This window comes from Mus caroli, chromosome 6 (assembly GCF_900094665.2).
Source record: "Mus caroli chromosome 6, CAROLI_EIJ_v1.1, whole genome shotgun sequence".
Taxonomy (NCBI): domain Eukaryota; kingdom Metazoa; phylum Chordata; class Mammalia; order Rodentia; family Muridae; genus Mus; species Mus caroli.
The window spans coordinates 98,222,201-98,244,842 of NC_034575.1; the positions used below are offsets into that span (position 1 = coordinate 98,222,201).

General features: G+C 38.5%; 1 protein-coding gene across 4 annotated transcripts in view; it reads right to left on the reverse strand.

Moving 5' to 3' along the window:
• The window catches only part of Cntn3 (contactin 3), a 354,817-nt gene that overhangs the window by 236,626 nt on the left and 95,549 nt on the right, over window positions 1-22,642 (reverse strand). The window lies entirely within an intron of this gene.

A 22,642-nucleotide genomic window follows, 5' to 3' on the forward strand; every position in this document is an offset into this window, starting at 1 on the left:
AGGGTACAGTCCAGAATGAAAAATAACAAATAGCAACTATTGTTTACTCCTAACTGTCCCTACTTCCCAGCACATACCATGCGGTGTGCACATTGCTTGGTTAAAGAACATCTATCAGTTTATCCTCAAGAGTGAGTAAACTCCTCAAAAAGCAGCAATCCACAAGAAATGTCACCATATTTAAAAAAAATTCATCTCAGTCTGTAAATAAAGCTGTAGCATTTACTTGCCAAAACAATGCCCATATACTTTATGCATGTTTTTGGAGAATAAATTCATTACCAGAAATCTTTTCTATTATATAAATCTCTTTGCAAAATTAAGTTGAAATGAAAATCCAACACGTTTCTCATAACATTTGAGGAATACGCACAACTCATGGCTGCCAGCCCATGTTTATGGTTCATTGGGATATTCATATACTTCATAACACAGGAGACAAAAGGATGCAGAGATGATTAAGTGCCTTTCAAAAAGTGTTCCTACTTTAGGAGAACTGGGACAGTTTCTGAAGGTAATTGTCACATTCACACATATGAAAACAAAATTCTAATTGTACTAGGTGTTGGGAAAGGAGAAAGAGAATGTTATCACGAAACAGTTATGCAACTGAAATTGTGTAACCATCGCTAGAGCATTTTTTAAAAACAAATTCACAGAATGTTTTTTTAAGAACGCTTTCCTCTCATGGAATGCTGTGGCGAATTGAAGAGGAATTTTCCTAAGGCTGAGATGGATGGCAAAATAAAGTCAAAGACTAAGAGAGTTCATTAATTGTAAGACAAAAAACAAAATGAGATTGAATAATTTCAAAATCTTCTGAGAGACAGAACTTACATTTTTATATGCTTCAGAGAGCAATTACACAAATAGACATACATGCCATAACAAGGTAAGTCATAAACTTACAACGTAAAAGCACAATAGTCATTCCAATGAAGGACATATCCCTAACTATGCTTTGGAATGAGTCCTTAACTCACCGATGCAATATTTAATTATCAAGATGCTCTTAGTATGAGTAACATATTCTGTCCGTATACAGAAGAAGAAAGCTAAGCTAAGCATGGTTAGTTTAAATAAACCCTTTTACCCAACATTTTAGAATGTCAGTGTATAGAGTTTAGAAGTTGCTGCAGAGCTCATGTAAAGACGTAGCTTTGCCTTTTCTGTAAAGCATTTGATGTCCTAATTCTAGAAACTTCCCTAGGCTTCTATGAGATAATGTACAACACAGCTTATCAGAGTGTTTTGTTTGATGTGGTATATCAGTCACTTTTCTATGTTTGTGATAAGATACTATGACCAGAGCAACTGAAAAAGAAAATGTTTCCTTTGGCTTATGGTTCTTGAGAGATGAGAGTCCATCATGGCAGAGAAGCATGGCAGCAAGAAGTAGGCATGGAGGCTGGGGCAGCATGTTGAGGCAGATCACATCCTCTACCATATACAAAAATCAGAATGGAGTGGCTATAGCAAATCCCACCACCAGTGATGCACTTCTGTAGCAAGGGCATGCATTCTAAACCTCCCTAACAGTGCTATCTACTGGGAACCTAGTGTTCAAATATCTGAACCTTTGGGGGGATGGGGGACATTCTTATCCAAACCACTATAAGGAGCGAATAGCTATACTGGATAGCGGTACTGCCTTTGTCAGGCTAGACAATATCTTTGTTGGAGAATAGTTACACCAGAATGACCAAACATGTGTGAAAGATTTGAGTCTCCTGTCATCAAGCTGAACTGGAGACTGAATCTAACCACTTAGACAACCATTAGTCAGAATAGCATAATAAGGTCCCAAAGCCACTTGTAATAGTACAACTAGTTTTACTGATCTGTAGCATTACAGTCTTTCAAGGTGTTATACTTACAATTCTAATTTAGTTCAAGGAAATGATAGATTCCAAAATCCACTAAAGAGATACAAGGTAGTGTCAAGAAAGTTCTAATGACAACATTTATTGTTCTCAAGATAGGTTATACTGCTGGCAAAGACAAAATCCAACATGCAGGTGTGTTACCAACCAAAAACAATAACTAAAAGACTTTTTTACCATACGATGTTGTACTGGCTAGTTTTGTGTCAACTTGACACAGCTGGAGTTATCACAGAAAAAGGAGCTTCAGTTGAGGAAATGCCTCCATGAAATACAACTGTAAGGCATTTTCTCAATTAGTGATCAAGGGGAAAAGGCCCCTTGTGGGTGAGACCATCTCTGGGCTGGGAGACTTGGTTCTATAAGAGAGCAGGCTGAGCAAGCCAGGGGAAGCAAGCAAGCCAGTAAAGAGCATCCTTCCATGGCCCTGCATCAGCTCCTGCTTTCTGACCTGCTTGAGTTCCAGTCCTGACTTCCTTGGTGATGAACAGCAGTATGGACGTGTAAGCTGAATAAACCCTTTCCTCCCCAACTTGCTTCTTGGTCATGATGTTTGTGCAGGAATAGAAACCCTGACTAAGACAGATGTGTGCGTACTACCCTTATACTACAGACAGTGGCAACTTTCAGTTGTTCTGCCACATTTTCAAGTTTACTGTGGTACAGAAGCAATGTGAGTTCTAGATTCTGATCTTCTATGAAGCTGAGCCTCATTATCAAGCCTCAGCTTTAAGGCTGACATAAGCATGGTCTCAAGTTTAAACAATGTATACTGCAGCTCCTGCCTATACCAGATGATCAGTAGAATGGTGCGTTAGCACCTTTCAACTTGCAATGTGTTTACCGGGATGTGCTATTACTCAGCATGGGTCAACGAATATCTATGTGATTGTTGATAATCTGTATCTAAGCCGTTGCTGTACCATAGCTTCTGGAACATGCCACACCATCAACATTAGTCTGGATTGTATAAACAGTTGAGGTTATTTGAAATACATATGAAATATTTCTCACGATACCTCTTTATTGGGAAAAATCACATTTTAAAAATGGGCGGATGTTAAAATAAGATTTTAAGTTTCATTGTTACCTTCCCAACTTGGATATGATTTGTCCTCCAAACCAAGGAGGGGCAGAGAGGATAAATACCTGGACAGAAATGGCAAAGCCCATTCGTTGGGAGAGACTGAGCACCTGATAGAAACCTTCATGATTTTGATTTGTATCTAATTCCAAGGCATAACTCTGTCCAAAAAACAGTCAGTCAAAAATTATCCCTTAGCTTGCTTTTTGAACTTTGGTGTTTTGTGATGACGCTGGAATTAAGAACTCAAGAACATACCTATCATGTCTGAAATTTAAAGATCCTGAAAGGCACTCAAGAAAATCAATGGCTATGTGGAAGCTACCAAATCTTTAAAACAAAAAAAAAAGAAATTAATAATGAAATGTGACAGGTTAGCCCATGCTTTATGCTTATGTGACAAGTGAGCCCATGCTTTATGCTTAGACAACACACAAAATCCACTTGGTCTTTTTTCATTTGAATGGAATTGGTATTAAGGGGATGCTGAGATATGCTGTCCTAAACTCTTGCCAGCAATATAAACATAGCAGAATCAGACTCTGGCCTTTGCTACCCATGAGGGAATATGCAGCATTTTCTTCAATTAGTTTTGATGTTCAAAAGGGTGTATCCTTTACCCCTGTAGATATTCATAACAATCTACAGAAACCTGATGTATAACAGAAGGTAGCCTCTTGCCTGATTAAATATATTTGGTGTAACATTTAGATTGATGTTGAATCTGACATTTTGTGACAGGAACATTTTTTTTATATGCTAGCCTAGCTGCAAAGCCCCACTTTTAGCTTTACAACTTAAAATAAAGGCTGTATAACACTGCTGAAAAAGTCTAATAAGTCCAAAAATTCAATCCTAAGGTGTACTTCCTCCTTGCCTCTTGCCCCTAACAGCTACTGGCAACTAGGAATAAGTACCTCTGAATGTAAATACAAGCTTTAAGGGATGCTAAAGTAATGTCACATAAAAGATCAAACTGTGCCTGGTCAATTCTAATGGTCACATGTCATACACATTTTATGTAGACTGAGGAAGAAAAAAAGAAAAAAAAAAAAACCTTCCTTCACTAAAAGAAACAAAATTCCTTGGAGAGTCAATGTTACATTTTAAATTCCTAGGGAAAGGAGGGCATATCCCACTTCTAACCTGCTGGGTTTTGCCATATCTCCATGAGGAAAAGGAGAGTGGAATCCTTTTAGATGAAGACAAACGGTCCCAGAGGTAGTCAGGAAGGCAATACCATTAAAGGCAGAATTCAAGAGACATGAACCAGAATTGGACTATTTATTCCATTTCCTTTCTAGATTCATTGCCCCTGTCCTACCAAATGAACACTAGCTTTAGTTAAAGAGAGTAAAAGAGTATGTTGCCAATTTGATGAGAGCTATTCTGAGCAATATTATTCTACAGAAAAAAAAATGATGAAGACAGTTGTCCCTTCCTTTCTGCCAGGACAGACTGCTAGCTAGTCTGCTCCCCTGAAGACAGCACAGCCTGTGGCACCCCAGGAGATCAAGTGCACTCAGGGCATAAGACTCCACAGCCTGAGGCCTCCTAGGAGATCTGCTGCACACAGGGCAACTAAGCCACAGATCACCAGCTTGTCTGCTCCAGTGAAGACACCACAGCTTGGAGGCATCCCTGGAGTCCCTCTGTACACAGGCAACTGGGCAACTGACACCACAGTCTGAAGACTTCCTAGGGACTCCAGAGCAGGAAGGGCAAGTGACCCAACAAACTTGAAAGCCTTCCTGGAGTTCTGCTACACACAGGGAAACAGAAATCACAGTCTGTAGCCACAGTCTGTAGCCACCCCCTTGAATAACAGCTTCACAGAGGACAACCGTTTGACTGCTCCTCTAAAGATCCAACAATCTGAAGGCCTCCCAGGAGATGTACTGTAGAGAAGGCAACATCACCAGCTTCTTCTGCCCCTCTGAAGACAGCTCCCCCCCCTTGCCCTCCCCACCCGTACCACCAGGTTGGAAGGCTCCATAGAAGGTCTGCTACAGTCAGTGCCATAGGCTTACCAGGAGATCTGAAGCAACTCAGGGACAAAAGAGGCAGATATGAGACAGTCACCAGACCAGCAAATACGAGGGATAACCAGATGACTAGAGGCAAGCATATGACCATAAACAACAGAAACCAATACACATGGTTATCAATAGAACCCAGTCCTCCCACTACAGCCAGCCCTGAACATCAACACACCTGAAAATCAGGAAGCTGACCGAAAATTCTATCTTATGAAAATAATAGAGTCCTTTAAGGAGGATATAAGTAACTCACTGAAAGAAATACAGAAAAACACAGGTAAACAAATAGAAGCCCTTAAAGAAGAAATAAATCCCTTAAAGAAATACAGGAAAACACAATCAAACAGGTGAAGAAATTGAGTAAAGTGGTCCAAGCCCTTAAAGGGGAAGTAGAAACAATAAAGAAAACACAAATGGAAGCAAAAGTGGAAATGGAAAACCCAGGAAAGAGGTCAGGAATTACAGATGTAAGTATTACCAACAGAATACAAGAGATAGAAATGAGGATCTCAGGTGTAGAAGATACTGTAGAAGAGATTGATACAATTGTCAGAGAAAATTCAAAACATAAAAAAGTCCTAACTCAAACATCCAGGAAATTCAGCACAGAATGAAAAGACCAAATCTAGAAACAATGGAATAGAGGAGAACTTAGATTCCCAGGTCAAAGGACCCAAGCATATTCAACAAAATCATAGAAAAGAATGTCCCCAACCTAAAGAAAGAGATTGGCCATACAGGTACAGGAAGACTATAGAACACTAAATTAATGGGACCAGAAAAGGAACTCCTCTTGTCACATAATAATCAAAACACTAAAGGCACAGAACAAAGAAAGAATATTAAGAGCTGCAAGGGAAAAGGGCCAAGTAACATACACTGTAGAATTATCAGAATTACACCAGACTTCTCAACAGAGATACTAAAAGCTAGAAGACCCTGGCCAGAGGTCATACAGACTCTCAAAGAACACAAATGCCAGCCCCCGTTAATCTTAGTATAATACATGTCTGTGATAGATTTTTGAAAGTAAGATAATGCAGCATGTGAAAACCTACCCATGATAGACAAGGTCCTGCAGTCAATTGACCTATGGCACCTCCTGTATGCAAATTCTGACGCTGTGAGCCAAAGAGCAAGACAGCTTCAGGGTTGGCTTCTTTTGGAGGCCATGAGGGAAGAATTTATTCTGTATTTCTACTTGGCATTGTGCACGCTCACCTTATCTTCATGTCACTTTTTAATCTTCTCTGTGTGTGCTTCGCTCTCTAGGCTCAAACTCCCCTCTTTTACCAGGACATCATTTGTGATGATTGGATCACAACCTTACAACTTGACCACAATCATTTATAAGTAGAATAACGTCATTTGTCAAGAAGCACCCATTCGAGCCATAGGTTCTTATGGTGAGCTCTTTTGTTACATTGTGGATTGTGGAACAGCAAGATCCAGCGCATGATAAAAACAAACAAACAAAACCCCAAAACCAGACAAGGGAAGGTGAACTCACAGGAAAAAAAAAGTGGTCTCTTGTTGCTTTTTTCTTATTCATGTTGTTGTCAAGTTTGCAAATTTCTCTCTGACTGTTCATTATTTTTATAAAGAATCAGAAGGAAGTGATGGGAGCTACCACCATCATTTGGACGCTAGGAAGGAAGTATACACATGTGTTCATTTAACTGCATATATATTTGCATGTATATATATGTATATATATTTATATGTGCATAGATGAACACAATATATTTAAGATGTATATTGCAATGAATATACCAGAGTAACATAAGAGGGCAATGAAGCAAGTTTAAGATGAGAAATGAGAAATAAAGTGGGAGATGCTTTTCAGAATGAACTTATTTGTCTACCTCCTACATGAGAAAATGTTAGGAAGCAATTAGGTTAATGGGAAAGTGCTACAGTGTAGCATACACTGTGTAGGACTGTTTTCAAATCTGGTACCAATATAAGGTAGAAAGACTTTAGACATCTAAATTAACTGTCCAGCACTTCAGTCTTTATGTCCTACTCTGTCCATCAACAGGAGGGCAGAATACATGTGGAGTAATACTCAACAATTAAGGAACTGGAATTAAAAAGGGCTGGTTAGGTTTCACTGATGCTAGAAATAAATGTTCAAATAAAATAGGCTATCTTGGTACATTTTCTTTTACCAAAAACTGCTTTCATCTTTTAATCGCAGTTTGCTAAAGTAAAGAAAACAATGCCAATGCACTAAAACCTCGTATCCATAATAGTTTACACAGAGGATACTTGGACACTGGTAGTCTGTCTGAGTAGAATGATTAAATGTCTTATTTATTCCTATAGACAGATATTCAGTTTGAACAACAATGATGTAGAGTTAAAGAATGTGGAAGATTTGTAAAAACAGCCCATCACAGTATTATTTTAATTCAGTTGCTATTTCTGCTTGTTGGAAAGTGTTTTACAATTGAGAAAAAAGGATGCTAATCAATGCAAATATCATATTGCAGTGTATGAATAATGCGTTGTCTTATGAATGTTATCTCTAGTAATTATGATTCTCCCATTATCCCTTTCTTCCTATATGGTTTAGCAGCAAATTCAACCTAGAAGAAGAGGAAGAAGAGGAGAAGGAGATAGAGAAGAACAAGAAGAAGGAGGAGGAGGGGGATGCTATTGTGAGGTATGCAATGTGTTATACCAAGAGAAAAAAAATGGAGGCATTCTCATTCTGTAGTACAGCAGCCTTCATTGGAGTCCATTGAAACGTTCATCACAAGAGTCTCACATCATGTGAGAAAAGCTTATTAATCAGTTCTTGAAACAGGTCCTTAGTGTCTCACTGTTAAAGATTTACATTTATGATTTTTTAATAATTTCAACAACTTTGGGTCAAAGCTTTGGGGGCCTTCCCTTCATGTATTTGGGAAATGCATTCTATAAAACTCTAGTATAAGGTCATTGTTTCTATGACAACATAACTCTACAGAAAATAATTCCTATTATGCATTACTGTTTATAGAGAAACAAATAAGTGAACATTCTATCTGGTGGTTACAAGTTGCTGTACTTCTGCAGCTAGGCACTATACTAGAAGGGAACCACACCTCAAGTCAGTGAAAGCCAGTTTTCTATTTGTAATGGTCTATCTGTTTAAAATGCTAACCCCACCTGTATGTGTTGGGACTTCAAGTACATGTGCACATGGAGGACAGAGAAGTATGTCTGATGTCCTGCACTGTCACTCTCTGTCTTTCTCCTTTGAGACAGGTCTTACAGTGAGCCTCACTGATCTTGTGCCTATGCCCAGCTGCCATCATTGAAGCTACAGCCCCATCTGGCTTGTAAATTAATTTTTGTATGAGCTCTGAGATCTGACCTCAAATCCCAGTACATGCACAGGGACTCGCTTTCATAGCCCTAAAGTCACTTTTCCCTCATCTTACATTTTCACAGATACCTGCTTTCATATTTTTTTAAAATTCTGACAGGGATTAAGCTGTGTTCTATATTTTGGGGTAGGATGAAATTATGCGGAACAATGACAGCAAGGCAGCCTTTCCCATACTGTGTCGGCAACTAGAAAGAAGCTAGCTTATCAAAATACATAGAGTCCCCTGCTTTGAGCTTTTTAAGTGGCCCATGGTTCAAAGTTGACTTAAGTATGAGTTGCGGTATATACAATATTCATTTAATGCAGTAAAATGCACAACTAATAAACTAGTTTTTGTGAAATAATACAAATTCTTCAACAATTCTGTGCAGTGTTTGTTATTATTGTTTGTTTCTCTTTTTCTTTTTATTCAATTGCACTGTATTTCCTTCCACACAACCAGCTTTACCATTCTCTACTTCTTACTTCCACATATAAGTTAAAAACACCAATAACCAGTATGTTCTTTATTATGTATGCACATATAGTGTGTGTATGTGAGGGGAGTTTACATACATATAAGTGTGTGTATCAGTGCATTTGCTAACGCCTTCTTTTTTCACTCTTTGCCTAATTCCTTTGAGGAAGGATCTTTCAATGAACTCCGAGTTACACTTTAGAAAGGCCACAATTCTGGGGTTAGGGTGCATTTCGGACACACTTGGAGCTGAGATCTGAATTCAAGGGTTCATTCAATCAGGCAATCTTATTCATTGAGCCATCTCGCCCACCTATCATTGATAAATTCTCCTTCCCTATTTGACAACCTCTGGACCAGACACAGATTTCTCCTTCTTAAAGAATTGCCAATTATTATTGCTTTTAGGGGAGTGAGTGACATTGCAAGGTATGTTCTGCACTGATTTATATATAAATAAAACAAATCATAGCAATGAATAAAAACATTAAACCACCATCATTTTAAAACATTCTCAAATGTCCCAAAATATGAGTCTTTCCTAAACCCACTCATCTGATGTCTCCTGAGGCGTCTGAGTGAGAAAAGAAGAAAAACTGTTGGTTCTCGCAAACCAGTCACATAAAGATAGGATTCTCAGTCCTGCATAGTATGTAGATGCCTCTATTCAATGTTATTGGTTGAAAAATGCCTGTTCCCGAGTGTCAATATTGCACACTGACCATTAAGTCCCACGCGAGTTACACTGCATTTATTAACATACCTAACTTCAAGTCAACACAAATCCATCAGAATAAAATTGGGCATTCCAAAAATTTTATTGTTTTCTTTAATATTAATAATTGATCTTTGGAGCTACAAAGGAAGTTCAACTAGGAGCTTCACATACTTTCTAATTCTGGAGAACCATTGGGCAGTAATATACAGGCAACAAGAGGACTGAGAGATGACCCTGGTATTCTTACAAATATCCTTCCTGGGAGTTGCCATTCAGTAGCCTTCTGTTTTAACTGCAGACTCTTAGAAAGATGTCTCTACATCTTAAACAACACAACATATTTATTACTGCATACTGCCATCACTTATTTTTTACTCCCCTGCCCCATCCCTGAGTTTTATGCCTTCAGAAGACAGTAACTATATTTACCAGATATACAAATACCTACACAAACTGTATATTAGGATTAGTGCTTAATCAGCATCAGAGCACAAGTCAGCCTCTGTGCCTGCCTGGAGCACCACTAGAAATCCTTTTAGCTGACCAAAGACTGACCAGCAATTTCCAGATGACAACTCTTACCAAGGTTTTATTCCTCTAACTAATATATGTCTTATAATATAAAATAAATTCATGATAAAAATCATCTTCTTACATGGAGAAGTTAGTTCAATTGCCATATTGATGGTACTTTAAAAAAATACAGGGAAAGAAAATGCAGAACCCTCAGAGAGGCATCTACTGTTACTAGTTGCTTGTTTCTGTTTGGCAGATTCTGGGCTCTGGGTCACGTACACCCAATCCACTCCCTTCTAAGTACTGTAAATGTGGTACTACACAGGAGTAGCTTAGCTGGAACACACACATAATAGCACTCTCAATGGCAACAGCACTCCACTAGTAATCTACTGCAGAACTGAGTGCTGAAGCAGAGCCCATTTCTTGGTTTTAATGACTTGTTTGAAAGTAGCAGCTGCCTTTGCCATTAAAACAAACCAGAATGGGCAAAGGTTGAGCTTCTGTGCAAAGATGCTTCAGTCGTCAGGCCTTGCAGGACGCTTGCTCTGGCTATTTACTTTCCAGAAATAAAGTGGACGCAAGGGTCCTGGGGAAAAACAAACAAACAAACAAAACAAAAAACAAAAAAACAAACCACTGAAACTCTCAAGAAATCAGTAGAAATCAGTTACACAAACCATGGATTTATTCAGAAGTAACAAACACTAAATCCTCCTTTATTAACGTATTTACTAAACTGATTATTTAATGGCTATATTCGATGAAATATAGGACTGCTCACTACTTATTGTTCCCCTCAAACTACAGCTGGATCTTTCCAAACAGGTCCCCTTCCCTTCATGTTCTTTTCATTTTGTAATGCCCCGTTGATGTGCATGAGTGTGGGGACGTTAAATGGAGTATGGGTAACCTACTCCCTATATGCTGTTCTTAGGTCGTAGGCCATTCCAAATACTAGGATAAAAGTTCTAAAATTAGAATACAACAGCAGCATTCAAGCTAATTAAATGAATTACCTGATTTTACTTATTGTTTCCTTCCACTTACTTATTTTTATTTTCATATGCAAGGGTGTTTTGCCCACGTCTATATCTCTCTACCTGTGGAACTGTGATAGGCAGCCTATTTTGGTTGAATGGGACTTGCTCCGGTGACCCAGTCGAGAACTCTACAAGGGACGAAAAAGTGAGCCACGTTCCTAGAGTCAGGTGCCTGACACCACAGAGCCCCCAACTCCATAATTCTATGATTATCAGTCAGGCAGACAAGGTACCAAGCTTCTGGCATTCTGGCTAGACTCCACCCCCACAGTTACCTGACTAAACCCAGGTTTGTTCCTCCCGACAGTTACCTGGCAACAGCAAGATAGCCCAACCTACTATAAGAGGGGCTGCTTGGTTCCACCTTTCTCTCTCTTTAAGCTTTCACATTTCTTACTCTCTTCTCTAACCCTTTTTCTCTCTCTCTCTCCTTTCCCCCCTCTCTCCACGTGGCCATGACCAGCCTCTCTCTTTCTACCTTCTCTCCTCCCTGCCTTTCTACAATAAAGCTCTAAAATCATAGAATGTCTCTGCTCATCAAGACCCCTCTTGCTTGAACGATGGGATAGGCTTTCTCCTAAAAAGCAGCATCTAACCACCTTCCAGAAGGCCTTCCTGCTCTGCAGCCACAGACTAGACCAAGGACTCTCGCCCCTGGGAAATATCAAGTGCCCCCCTTTCTCCCCCTGCCCTCTCCTCCCTTTGGCCTGGGGCTGATGAGCCCTCTGGGACCCCCATTCTGTTCTCAGCTCCTCCATAGTATCCAGCATGGGATGCAGGAGGCTTGGAACCTAGTGCCTAGGACTGCCCCTTGTCCACCACCCGCAGAGCTGGGATTCTGAGTTGGCAGTCCTCCAGGTCTGCCTGCCCAGAACACCAGAACTCTGGTGGGACTCAGTTTCTCTTTCACTCCCCTCTTTCCCCTATACCCACGGCCCCACATCTACCTCTTGTAGGTAGTGCCATGGAGGCTAGGTAAATTCAGACAAGATCATCAGATCCTCTGAAATTTGAGTTATAGATGGTTATAAGCTGTCATTTGGGTGCTTGGAATTGAATCCAGGTCCTGTGGAAGACCATCCAGTCCTCTAATGTCCTAAGGTATCTCTCCTATCCTGATATTTGATTTTTTTATATCATACTCAGATTAAGGCAGAGCAAGATTGTCCTTCTAAGGTGCTTCAAACCTGAAATTCCACAATTATATGAAAAGGAGATAACCTATCAGTAGTGTTTGGAAACTGATTTTTCAGAGCTGCAACTTTTGGCTACTGGGTCACATGTATCCTAAGATTCAGGTTTGGATTACAGCATATTCATTTAGACATTTGAAGATGTTGAGCATAAATACAAATTTAGGCTTTTGAAGAAAAAATAAGCAATCTTAAACTCAGCAGTCTGGCAGGCGTTCCCTACATCTACAGACCTTGAACACAGAGGATGAAGCTTGCAGGGATGGCAAGGAGCAATTCACCTCCAATGACTGACAAAATGACTCTGATAATCAACTAAATGCCCTAGGACTGAGTCATTCTGTTTTCTGTCTCAAACGCTTTGAACGCTTTTCATGCACTAAGTCTATTTTGAGCGTAAAGCCCCAAATAATACAACTTTATCAGAGATTCAGCTCAAAAACTTCGATTGCACATATCCCCAAAGCATCATAGCTTATCATTTGGGTGTAGGCTCTGCCTTTTATGCTTCAATCTATGCCTTTTGTGCCCTACCCCAGACTAATAAAATCATACCTTGAAATTGAAAACATGATAAATACTCATTTTAAAAAATTAAAATAGGACATATAGTCAGGCTTTATGATGAGTGTTGCAAAGTACATCACATCTGGGGCAACCTGGTTTTGGACAACAGTTGAATTACAAGGATAATATGTCATGATATCTGACTATTACATGAACTTCTAATTTTCATGTTCATAAACCAAGTGTCACTTGAGCTCAGTAACACTCACATTTGACTTATTTCGTGCGAAACTTCTGGGTTTGAATTGTTATGTCGAGGGCGAGACAGCCTAAAAGTAGTGTGAAAATCCCTATTATCTAGAATGTTTGGGAAAACTCTGTTAATTATTCCTCTTAGATGATATGATGTGTCTACTACTAGAAACAAGTATAATATTGGGTCAAAATAGATATGACTTCCCTCAATATTTCCTTACTTGCAGGTTTGTTAACCAACATCTCTGAACACTTAGTTCTACGGTATGGAAATGATGTGACTAAGATGAAATTTTTGATGCAAAGACTATCAACTCTTTAGCAATGAAATAAATGGAATTTGACATTCGTGCATATTTTTTGCTTAGTGTTGCATCAAATTTTGAATTATATCTGAAGAAAGTAATTTATGAGAAGGTAGTGTAATAAATGGCTTTATTCATCACAGCTCTGTATCGCCATGGCAAGAAAAATCAGATCGAATAGTGCTTTCCTTTATGTAGTTGTGAACACTCATTCCTGAGTTCAGTTATCTAGTTTAGTAAATATCTCTCAGTATTATAACTAAAACAAAAGTTGGCTATTAATTTGTGGAGGGTAGACACTTCATCAAAAGAGTATGGGTGGGCATATTAATATTGCTCCATGAATCAGTTTTCAATTAGAAAATTCAACAAGGATTTATTCTTTACCTTGTACCCATAGTACTATGGAAACTCAACAAAATAAACAGTAAAGAACTGTCAGAGTCCTCAAGAATCTTGAAAATATGTACTTTCATATATATTGTTGTGAGCTGAATCTTAACTGTATATATTCTCCTAAAATACATTGACTCTTCTGAACTCTCTACATGGCACAAAAAAGCAAAATTTAGAAAGTCAAGTGTGGCCACGTGTATGCCACAGTGAATGATATCTTTCAGTTAAAATCTGATTTTAACTCAGGAACTCGTACTCTGCATTGTTCCATAGAAAATGGTTCGCATTGCTGACACAATTATATTCTGTCTATTTTTATTTCTCTATACTTTACTGACATTTGAACTTGGGTGTGACTTGCATAAGTTCATATGTTATGAGAAGGGAAGGTTCTGCCTTCCTATACATCTGGAAGGAAGCGCAGTACTGTATGATCCTGTAAAGGGACAATTGGCTATAAAAGTGTATTTGGAGATTAAAATGCTGGGAGCTTTACTTTGAAAACTTAGAACTAACATAAAAGCACACATAAATGCTGCTGCGAGCCTTTGAACCTCCCCAGGTGGCATGCGAAATGGCTATGAATATTGAGAACATTCTCAGAACAGACTGAGCCCTTGGTGCTGCCTGTATAGAACATGGAAGTGCCACACCTAGGATCTAGGTGCTATTTGAGTGATGCATTAGTTTTACTAGTGCTTTGATGCCCATGGTGACACTAATCAATGTTACAATGGCAGCAGGTGATCCACAAAGCACCTTAATGCCTTATTTTTAAGCATTAGCAACCTTCACAATTTCTCCTTGTATGTGAAACAGGAGCAGCAAATAGAGTTCATGTTCGTTACAAAACATGATGTGTAGATATCAGCAACAATTTGTAATGGCAGATTAAACACCCAATGCCCTTAAGTCAACACACTGTGAAGCTGTCCAGATTTAAAAAAAAAATCCTGGGTCAGAGTCAAAAGATTCAGAGAATGTACATTCTGAATCAGCACAGTGTGAAACTTTCCCTTTCCCAGAAGACACCCTTTGCTTCTTTCTTTTGTCTGTCTCCTATAACCAGATGTTGAGGCTTCCATGATCATGCGGAAAGTTCAAGTAAAATAGTCAAATCAAAACCCCATCATGAAAACACATAAAAGTATACTCAGGACTCCTTGGAACACAAATCAGACAGAGTACACAGGAGTTTCTGTCTCTTTTATATTAACATTTCTAAAAAACCCTAACATTGTTGTTGTCGTTAAAATATACAAATTATTTTCTTTTTGACTGACAGCTAGAAATATTAGTTTTTTTCTCCAGAATATTGGTAAATATGAAGATTACGTCCAGATAGTATGAAGAGAAAATGAATATAAATACCGAGGTGAGATAGGCACTTAATTCCTCAATGGTCAGACAGAAGTTTGAAAAGGATGGTTAATTGTCACCTATATTGTTTATTTTTTTTTTCATTTTGTTTTACAATTTTAGGTAATATAACAAAGCTTGCATTCAAGCTTTTTCGATGCTAACAGAACTTTGAACATAGATTTATCAATGTTTTAATCAAGTTTATCTAACATAAATGAAGTAAACAGCGAGTGACTGAAGCTGAACAAACAGACCTGAAATATTTCTACTGAATATTCTACCTAAACACTATAGAATACACATCCTTCTCAGCAGCCCCTGGGAGTTTCTCAAAAGTAGCTGACATACTAAGACACAAAGTAAAATTCAACAAACTTAGAAAAGTAGAAATAAGTCTGTATTCCATCTGACAGCAGAATAGTACTAGGATTTCATAGCAAAAGATACCCCAGAAAATACAAAGCCTCATAGAGATTAAACAGCATGGTATTGAGCAATGAATGAGTCACTGAAGAATCAAAGAGGAAATAAAAAGTGTGTAATATAGACTTAAAGTGGAAATGAAAACAAAGTATTCCAAACCTTCTGGAATGATACTCTATATCAATTTTTACAGTATTTGTTCTTCCAAATTTTGAGAAATGGGTAGAATGGATGAGCAAGAATTACTTGAGCAATACATAGTATGCCTACTCTTCTTTCCAAGATGTGCATTCCTCAAGAATGCAAGGCAAGGCAGCATGTGCAACAGTCACTGGGAGAGCTTTCAAGATGGACTACATTAGAGTGTCAAGCTAAAGCTATCCTTCAGCTGTGCTCAGACTTTTGACATGATGACATGAAATTTTGACATCTTTACTCACCAAGTTCACACTCAAGAACCAAGCAATATCATTCTCAAAACATCTTGTAATATTGTCAGTGAGTATGCAATTTTTATTTGTAGCACTGCCATCCCATGTTGCACACAGACCACAGATCATTATTAGATGATTCTATTAGCCACACCAAAGAAAAGTCTAGCCAATTGCCTAATAACTTTGCAATTTCTGATTTAACAACAGCTCCATCTGCAAGGAACAACTACCTTTGTGTAGCCCAACCTGCCAGGAAGGTTTTGCTTCTGTTCATATAAGCAAGATTGTTCAGCTGGAAACAATCAAAATGAAAAATAGTCTGATATTTCTCTTCACATACACATATACACCAAGGTCTACAAACAAACAGACACACACACACACAGACACACACACACACACACACACAGCAGGCAGAGCAAGGGGGACCTGCCTCTTAAATACCTGTATGTGTCACTGATTTCGCTACCCCTTATAAAGCAATAGCCATACACAACTTTGCTGTAAGAGTACCCGCAGTACACAGTACCCGTAAATCCCTTTTTGCAATTTAAAAGCAAGAATGAAAGTTCAGACAATCTAGAGAAAGTCCTGTCTGTGCGAATAAGTAGCTGTATGACTAAGATCAAGCACCTAAACAGGTAAACATGTTCATATTCATATGCATATATATCCAGAAAAGTGTAACTCAATGTGTTGTAAATTAGCACATATCTATCTCCTTTGCCCTTATGGAATAATTTTTGGCCAAGAATCATGTAAAAGTTCGGTGGTTATAGTAGCCTGCCATAACCTAGGCATAATAAGGCAGAGTCAGGAGTTCCCCCGGGCAAGCTACCTACGTAAGACTAACCAAATCTCTGAGCTTGAGATTTAACTGAGGCCTTGACTCAGTAAATAAATGGAGAGCAATGAAGAAGGACACCTGATATTAACATTGTGTGTTCACAACTGAACACATGTGAACATACATACACACAATATACACATACATGCAAAAATATATTCGTTAAAGTTATACATTCCAATAATATAGTGCTTCCATATCACAAGCAGCAGCATATTCTCTCTCACACACTCTCTCCACATCCAATTCTAAAAAAAAAAAAAAAAAATCTCATCTTCTGTCATCCTCAAACCTGAGGAACATGAAGAACCGTCCACATGTTTGCTCATTCCTCTTCATTTCTATAGCAGAGCATGGAATCTGGTCTTCCTCCTTTGATCAGTCATTCCAAATCTTACATTAAATACTTTCACAGATTGTACTCACTATATAAAGACCACTCCACTCAGATCCTCTGTCCTGACACTAGGGGATGCTTATATAGATATAGAGGTCTAATCATCTCCTATAGACAGACTGCAGCTCCTGCCATTCAGACATTCTTCAACCACTTCAACACTATGAATATCATAAACAATTTCTAAACCCTGCCTTCTTATTCACCATTTTTTTAAATTAATTCATTTAGTATCTCCCCACTTAAAGTTTTAAACCTTCAACAATCTTATCTTATGGTTACAATAACCATGCAATTGCTCATCACTTTGACTTCATCATCTTTCTCTTTTTTTTTTTTAATCTTAATTATCTTGATGGTTTATTTTAAAGATTTGTTTATTTATTTTATGTATGTGAGTGCACTGTAGCTATATAGATGGTTGTGAGCCTTCATGTGGTTGTTGGGAACTGAAACTTTAGGACCTCTGCTCACTGCTGTCAACCCTGCTTGCTCCATCCGGCCCCATACACTCAGTTCCTGCTTGCTATGGCCCAAAGATTTATTTATTATTATACATAAGTACACTGTAGCTTCAGACACACAAGAAAAGGGCGTCAGATAACATTATGGGCAGTTGTGAACCACCATGTGGTTGCTGGGATTTGAACTCAAGGCCTTTGGAAGAGCAGTCAGTGCTCTTACACACTGAGCCATCTCACCAGCCCCACATCTTTCTCTTATTTACTGTTACCTTTGTACATCAACTGCCATTGGTTGGGCATTGCTGTACAGCTTTTTCCTGCGAGTTGATACAATCCCTCCTGGAGATGGAGAGGAGTTCCTAAGCCCCAAGAAACTATCAAAACTTACAAGGCTTTTGAGCTTAGAAACTTACATGACTCAGATGGCCCTACCCCAAAGGTATGTGCAGAAAACGCTTGCTAGAGAGAGAAGACACAAGAAAGAATGCACATTTCATCGGTCTCCGCCCATACTGGGGTCAGGTTCTTAGTGATACAGCTGCTTTGAGTCACCTTTGAGTCATGCTTCTGAAAGGAACCCTTACATACTCAAGACGTTCACCAAGATAAACCTGGATGGAACTGCTTTGGATTTTAATCTGTCATCACTGCCCTAGGGTGCATAATTAGGATTTCTTCACACCCCCAGGAAAATAATGCACCAACACATAATTTACACTACCCTCCAAACATCACCTCTATCATTTATCCTTCCCATCTAGCCTATTAACATCCCATTGGAGCAAAATTTTTAGAGCAAATCTGGAATGGTAGCACACACCAATCTTTAGACCTGACAACTTCCTTTCAAACAATACCACCAAATATAGTTTTATATTCATGATATAACACAATGATAAATTTTCTAATTAAAAGAAAGAAAATATCAAATAAATTAATTTAGTTATATATTATGTAACTTCAAATGTATAATATTAATATTTCAACATCTGATCCATCCCTCCATTCCCCCTTATCTATACTCTGCCCTTGGAACCTCCCCCAACTCAAAAACAAAACAAAACAAAACCAAATAAAACAAAACAAAACATCTCTTTGTGAAATCACAGTGTATCACTGAGTAAACCCCTTTGTCCACACATCTTTACTTGCAAATGTTCATTGCCATGAGTCATTGGTCTGTTTGAAGACCTCTGACTTGTGCTACATTATGCACACTGAATCCTCAGTGGAACTCCTCTCAGATATCCTGTTGTTACCCTGTGTCATGGAGTTCTAGCAGCTTTGGATCTGCAGTATAAAGCTCCTTCATTCACTCCAGCAGATCACAAATGGGAGATGCTAGGATATGTCAACTCAAACCCAGGTGCTAAGATGTGTCAACTCAAACTCAGGTGCTAGGATGTGTCAATTCAAACCCCAAATCTGGGCAAAGCTGGGTAGGAACTGAGTTGGTCAGCCTGCCAGCAATCCTGAGAACAACCCACCAGACTGAGTTCTCCAGCACTGCATGTATTTTAAAATGTATGTTTTGTACTTTTAAAAATAACTTATCTTTGACATTCAGAATGTATTTTACATTTATGTCAAATCTCAAATTGGTGTGATTATATTCCAGGGTCTCGGTGGCCACATATTGCTAGTAACTACCATAGTAGTACAGAAGACCTTTAAAGATACTGCCTGGATTTAAAACCTAAGCTCCACTTATAATAGTAATAACCTTAAACAAAGTAATAATGTAATAATCTTAAACAAGTTATAACGTATCTGTACCTCAGGTGCTGAGCATGAGGTTATAAGAAAAGTATCAATCTGGTAGGGTTTTTTTTTTTAATTTACATTAATATATACACAGATAGACCTGTAGAGCATCAATGTTAACTGAAATAAGCCAGACACAGGGGGAAAAAAAGCACATGATCTCACTTGCCTATTGCCCTGCATGTAGAGGCACAGAGTAGAACAGCAGTTACTAGGGACAGTGGAATGCAGGAAGAGACAGACACACCTGCGGAGTAGCAGAGCTTCAGATAGGTAGGAAGACACTTCTGCAGCTCTTTATCCAGCATATTGAATGCAACACTATACTGATAACTTGACAAGACAGATCATGACAAATATGAAGTTATAGAGACATTCATAAGTTGTAAAATCACACATATTACGTGCGTGTTTGATCAACATCACAGTAAGGTGGAGCACATAGCTCAATGGTAGGAGATTTGATTTGCATATGTGGGACCCTGGGTTCAAGTGTTAACACCATGCACACACAGAAATCATTGAATACCATGAATATATGCAATTTCATTTGGGTTTTTTTTGTTTGTTTGTTTTTTGTTTTGTTTTGTTTTGGGGGCTTTTTTTTGGTTTTGGTTTCTTTTCTTTCTTATTTTTTTTTTTGAGACAGGGTTTCTCTGTATAGCCCTGGCTGTCCTGGAACTCAGTTTGTAGACCAGGCTGAACTCGAACTCAGAAATCTGCCTGCCTGTGCCTCCCGAGTGCTGGGATTAAAGGCGTGAGACACCACACCTGGCTTTCATTTGTTGTTAAAGAAATTATTTTTATATTAAAAATCAGTAATGAGCCAATCAAAATCAATCACTTGAACTAGGGTTGCCACACAATATAGAATACTTATTGTCTTTAATTAAATGTTATTCCATGCTAGCATTATATCAGGTAGAAGAAGGCAAGCCCATGTTGCACTTTCTCTAAATTTACCTTTCCTGCATATTATCTTATGGTGTCCAGCTTCAGTATAATGATTATGGCCTTATGATATTAGCTATTTTACATGAATATATTTTTGTGCTTTTACACTAAAATTCAAATACAGAATCTTATCCACACAAAGCTAAGCCATATCCTTAGCCTAATCCTTAGCCTAATTATTAGTCTCTAAATTTAAGCTTGACTCCTTTAAGTATGTGAGTTTTATGAAGTTCTTTAATGTTTAAGAGCGTCCCGGTTCCTCATTTGTAGAACAGTCAGTGTTAAAAACAATGACTGGGCCAGAGAATCAACCAAAAAAAAAAAAATTAACAATACAACTCATCAATAAAATAAGGTCAATAACAATGAAAGGGCCAGAACATCAACTAAACTATTATGACTATATCAACTAACTATACGACTCAGAGAAGCTCCTTAACATAACGCTTCAGAAAAAATACGGGCTCAATAAATGATAATTGTTCGGGGCTCCAACTCAAATGGTGCCTTTTCTATTACATTTTTATTTTCTGAATCTTCATTTCTCCAAGTAAGTACACAGACAAGTTCTACTACTCCCTTTGTATTTTGATTAAATCGGGATTTTATATCATGACAGCATTGCTACCATTGTTTACATAAGCCTCTTCCCCTTGGACTCCTCCACTTCAGTTATCACAATACCCTCCATAAACCTGGTGCTTAGTATTCAGCTCACTTAATGGCTCTTCAGAAATGGCTGGGTTGCAGCATGTGGGGTTCACAGGAGGAAGAAAGGAACAGAAAACAGGAGCAAGACTAGGACAACACTACAAGATGAGAGAGGACAACAATCTAAACTACCCTACAGAAACGACAGAGGCAGGTGATAAAAGAGGAGAAAGACAAGAACACACAGTAACTAGCATCAGTTCTACCTTCCCTTTGCCTGAGGACACACTTGCAATATACAAGTGATTGCTGAAGATCAACAGTGGCTCATAGGAATGTAAGCATACACGTGTTTCTATGTGCGTATGCATGTGCGTGTGCATGTGCGTGTGCATGTGAGTATGCATATATCTATACTCCATTATTCAGGAGTTAACACTTAACTACTGCACTCTTAATGGGAGCCCCCATCCATTTAGCTCTTCTAATACAATCCAATTCATGGGAAAGCATAATAAGTGTGGGGACATTTTAAAACACTTTTATGTGATGAGTACTTTAAGACAGCTTAACACTTAGGTAATAGAAATTGAATCAGTTTAAATGAGCACTTTATTTCCAAGAGTTAGTGGGCTAATTATAGGATACCATTGAGAAACTAGCCATTTTAAGAGCTAAACAAAAAATGTGGGTCTTATTTAAGTTATGTTTGTTGAACTCTAATTACACTTCCAAAGCATTTTTTTAAGTTGATTTAGTCTTTTCTTACTCCACATCAAACACAGAAAACGCCAACATGTGCAGTCAGTGGCAACTGTTAAAGGAAGAAAGTGTGTCAACCAGGTTTCCACATCTTTTACTGGTGCTCACAGGCATACTTTGCTGGTCTGTCAAGATTTTAATGAAATAAATGAAAAACAATTCTAAAGGTCAGTTGGTGCAGCCGTGAGAATGATCTGAAGTAAGTAAAAACATGAGTGTGTCAGGATATATAAACAGGAATCAGTGACATCTCCATTTTACCAGTATCAGTGCTATCAAGCTCTTTATTCACAAGATAGGACAGAAGAGATGAAAGCCATCTCTATTTTTTGTTTGTTTGTTTGTTTGTTTGTTTTTTCNAGACAGGGTTTCTCTGTGTAGCCCTGGCTGTCCTGGAACTCACTTTGTAGACCAGGCTGGCCTTGAACTCAGAAATCCACCTGCCTCTGCCTCCCGAGTGCTAGGATTAAAGGCATGAGCCATCACGCCTGGCCAGCCATCTCTACTTTAAGAAACAAGTTCCTTGAACTATGATATCTAATACCTGTTGGGTTTCTGACCGAGGACAAAGAGCTGAGGTGCATATTTCACATACAAAAGGAGAATTGCCTTCCAGATCTCACACCCTTCGGTCCCCACGTAGCACATATCACTCTTAACCCTGGATTTTCCAGCTCAAGGGCAAGAGTTTCCCCACACCAGAAGTTCTTACCTATATAATCCAAATATTTTGTTCCCCTCTTTTTGCCCATCTGTGCATTTTCTCTCTCCTTGCCTGTGCATGCTTTCTCTTTCTCTTTCTCCTCCCC